The sequence below is a fragment of the Fukomys damarensis genome, unplaced genomic scaffold (assembly GCF_012274545.1).
Source record: "Fukomys damarensis isolate Sample0158 unplaced genomic scaffold, DMR_v1.0_HiC HiC_scaffold_22, whole genome shotgun sequence".
NCBI lineage: Eukaryota > Metazoa > Chordata > Mammalia > Rodentia > Bathyergidae > Fukomys > Fukomys damarensis.
The window spans coordinates 17,691,062-17,695,895 of NW_022900934.1; positions in this window are offsets into that span (position 1 = coordinate 17,691,062).

The window sequence follows — 4,834 nt, forward strand, 5'->3', positions numbered from 1 at the left end:
ATACATATTGAAGATATACTCCTAAGTGAAATAAATAAGTCCCACATGTGTAAATACCAAATAGTTTCCCTGGTGTGAATATTCTGCAACAATGCATAAGATTCTAATAAGATTACTGACATTTAGAAATGGGAGGAAAGGAGCTAAAGGTGTAGGGAAGGTGTGATACGAAGGGGAAGAACAAAAAGGGAAAAGAAAAAAATGTGAGAGAATGAAAAGATGAAAATAAAGTGTTTGTAGATGGGGAGGGGAGGAGGGGGTGAAGGGAGGGCAGAGGTAAGGGGAAAAAAATGAGAATCAAGACTTGCCATGTAAAGGTACATGATCCCAACAATGAATGTAACTGTACTGTATCCCTAAATGTACCAATAAACTCAATTAAAAATTAAAAAAAAAAAAGAAGTCTATAAGTGGATAACACTTTCCAATATACACCAACTCTAAAACCAGAGGACAACCAATCAAGCAGGTGCTGTCCAACTTCCTTATGAATTTAGGCTGTAACGTGGTTTCTCTATACTCCTAAACACCTAGCTGCCTCCTCTATGCTCCAATGAGATAATAGATGACACATCTGAGGTTTCAAAGTTGAAGCTTTAGAACCTCAAAAAGAGGCTCTTACTGAATATCTATTTTATACAACATCCTCGGCTTTTCCAGGAACTGAAGTTACTATGGATGTGTAGTCCAGTGTCAGCTTCACCATCTGGGCAACAGGAATAAGAGTGCTACTCACCTACCTTATTTCAGTCAGATATTGTTATAAAGATGCTGGATAAAATCCCCAAATTTCAGTGGTTTTCCCTTAGAGTTGGTTCCTCACTTTCAGGCCTCTAAGTAGGCTGGGGCAGCTCTGCTTCAAGCTACAGGCTGAATTCAGGTCTTTCCCATGTGCCTGTCATTTTAGGATGAAAGGAACCAATTATCTGGAGCATGATCCTCTGATGGCCAGTTACCCTGAGCACATCTGAAGCTTTTGGTTGGATGTAAATTATATTGCATTTGTTCATATCCCAGAATCCAAAATATGTCATATGACCAAATTCAAAATCCATAGTGTGAAGTAGATTCTGCCCACATGGAAGCCATGGGAACAGTGGGAAGCTATTCCAATAACTACCGATGTGTAAAAAATTACTCCCAAACTTGGAGGCCCAACCAACCTTTAATCATTCTTTTTTTTTCTTTCTTTCTTTTTTTTTTTTTGGTACCAGGGATTGAACTCACAACCTTGCCCTTACAAGGCAGGCAGTGGAACCACTAAGCTAAATCCCTGGCCCAATCACTCATGTTTATGGGTCAGGAATTTGGGGAGGGCTCAGAGGGGCAGTTCTTACTTGAACTTTGCTGAGGTTGTAGTCAAGAGGCCACTGTGTTTTGATTGTCTGAAATCCCCACTGGGTACAGCTGGCACTTGATGTTAGAAGTTTCTGAGCTATCAGAATATGTACATATGGCCTCTCCAGCATGGAGTATCAGGGTAGGGTAGTCAGACTTGTTGCATGGTGCCTGGCTTCCCCCAGAGTGAGCATCCAAAGAACCCATGCAAAACTATAAGGCCATTTCTGATCTTGCCTTTGAAGTTACACAGTATCAATTCCATTACATTCTCTTTTTGACAATAACTCAGGAAAGTAAGCTTAGATTCAAGGGAAAGGGACACAGAGCCAAACTCTCTAGTGTCAGAACATGTGCAGGCATGATCTTAACCCATCGTTAAGAAGCAAGGGAGAAAAATGCATAAGCAATAGCATCAACTTACTCTGCCCAAAAGTTGCTGCAGGGATAGTATGTACAGTATGTGGTGAAGAATGAACCCCTAATAAATGGAAGCAGCCAAATAGATCACAGAGTCCCTGAGTGTCCAGGTGATCAGCCTACCTAGCTTGTCAGCTCAAATGCGATAGCTAGTCTGTCTTGGTGAAGCCAGAGGGAGCAACAATGGATCAATCAATAGCATCTTCCTGCAGTGTGTCTAGTGCTGTGCTAGACAGTCTACATGCACCCAATATCTCATTTAATCCCTGCAGCAAGGATATGAGGCTGTGTGGTTACCTTTTTGCCCTGAAAACTCTCACTTCCATCAAATGTAAAAATGGTATAAGTATATCACCCACTGTGAAAAGATGTACTTGGAAGAGCAGTTAAGCATCTCCTCTCCCTACCTTCATCTCTTCTCCTTTCCCAAATGGTTTGCATCATGAGAGAGCTCATGCAACTTGTCCATCCCTCTCTCACAGCCTTAACCCCACTGTGTATGCCAGTCTTGTTCTGCTCTCATGTCACTGAGAGCTCTTGAAGACAGAGGCCACATCTGTTCCATCTCAGAGCCCTGTGCTCCAGACAAAGCCTGGTACTTCCTCTAGCCCCCACCCCTTGGAAGGAGCAAGAGAAACACTGTTTTAGCCTTGGGTCCTGCTTTAGCCTTGGGTCCTACTTTAGCCTTAATACATTGGCCATGACTCTGTAAACAGCCTTTTTATTAACTCTTCCTTGAATTAACCTAAATGGAGTGTGTTATCTGCATCCCACCACCCTTGACTGATACAGAGGAGAGTATTGAGGAAGAGTAGCCACGTATGTTTCCCATGCTGTAAGGCCTATGACCACAGACTCACCTGAATGTCCAGCACACTGCAGGGGTATAGCCAGCTCTGTCAATGAGCCATTAATGTGCCAAATTGTTCCCACTTGGAGCTGTAAGGTTTCCATCCAAGGCTTCATTAGGGACAGAACCAGCCTTCTCTTGACTTATCAGTGACAGAGAAGATTTCAATTAGAGCCACATGGGGCCTTGGGGACCTAACACATCTCATGAGTGATAGTCCCAGAGCATCCTGATGCTTGCCAGCCTTCCTCGCATCTTCTCCATTCTCACAAGGCTGGACAAGCACAATGAGCCCTCTCCAGGTCCCTGCAGCCATTTGCCCATGGCCAGATAAATGCTCCAGGCTTCCAACCCAAGGAAACCTCCCCAGAGCAAAGCAGAGTATCCCTTAACAGGGAGTGCGATCAGCAGGTCTACTCACAGGCATGGCTGCTTCCTCATGCCCTTGCTCAAATCCCTTTGGTGACTTCCATTTGCCCCAGGCCACAAATGCTATCCAATCCCTAACTGAGTTCCCCTATAAAAGACAGGAGTCAAGATCTTCTGTTCTGCAGTCCCAATATACCTTTGACTCTCCCTTCTAGCTCGCGTCACTTGTCACTATTCAGTCACTTGTATGATCATCTATATTCTCTATCATCTCTATCAGATTATTCCTCAACTCAAACTGTCTACTGGCTTCCCTTGGTTCTCCACCAAGGCCAGTTTTCATAGCAGCCGATGAAGCCCTACACAACAGGCCTCCACCACCGCCTGCCCCTTCCTCACATTCACGTTGGTCCGGCCATCTTGACTTCTTGACATCAAACAAGTCACTGCCTCGGGACCTTTGCAAGTTTTCAAGTGCTTGTTCTGCCAATAATGCTGCTGCCCTTGATTTGCTCCTAACCTCCTTTCTTTTTTTTTTTACAGTACTGGTGATTAAACTCAGAGTCTTCAACTGAGCTATATGCCCAGGCCTTTTTTATTTATAGTTTTATGGGTTTAGATCCTATATTTATATGGTTGGTTCATTTAGAATTCACTTTTATATATAGAATGAGGTTGTTGATTAACTCCATTTTCTTAACGTATGGATAAGCAGTTGTACTAGCACTATGGGCTGAAGATGAAGGTTTGTCCTTTCCATTGAATGGAAATGGCACCATTGTCCAAATCAGTCAGCTAAACACGTATGGGCTTCTTTCCAAACTCACAATTCTGTTCCATTAATCTCTATGTATCTATCCTTAAGCCAGTATCACACTATTTTTGTTACTTTAGCTATGCAGTAAGTTTTTAAAAACAAGAAGTGATGTTAAATTAAACCAGGCCCAGGGATTTAGCTCAGTAGTACTGCACCTGCCTTGTAAGTGCCCAGCCCTAAGTTCGATCCCTGGTACCAGGAAAAACAAAAGAGATAAACTATATAGACCTATGTAAATTATAGATATATAATAACCATACCCATATGCACTATATATGTGTATTATATATATACTATCTAAACTATGTATATATTTGTGTATACATATACCAATGTATATAATACGTGTATACTTATATAATATATGGACATACTATTCTATATTTGCCCATGTATATTATGGACATACAATTAGACACTTGTATACAGATACATAACTGTATTAAAGTATTAACATCTAGGTTGTGAAATTATAGAAAGCTATATTTCCCTCTTTTTGATTTTGTTAATTTTCTACCTTCCCTCTCAGCCCTTTCCAGTGAACAGATATCATACATTTATTAAAATAAAGAGGGGAAAAAATAAAAACAGAAGTGCAACCACACATCTCATTTCTCCCCTTGGCCAGGACAAATCCTCAGATCTGCAACAGTCCCCATCTTCTAAAAAGATCCTTTGATGGGCAATATTCACCTCCAGACTCTCCCCCAACCCTGCCTCCAAGGGCTGCTGTGTTCTACAAGGGAAGTTGCCTTCACAGCCCAGCTTCCATCTGCTGGCAGTCTGGCTGCCTTTGGAGAAATCAACCCCGAGAGGTTCAAGAGTTAATGAAGTCACCATAGAAGCCTCAACCAGTGGGGACAACTGCAACTCTGAGCCAGAAGAGGGGCTCTCCATGGAGGCTTTGCCTAAGCCACCAGATACAAATGGAAAGTTCATGAGCCTCAAATCCAGAATAAAAAACAAGAAACCCCTGTGCTTTCTGCAGACCGAGTTCTTGCCCTTGTACTTATAAATGGAGACAAGAGGGTTCGTAACAC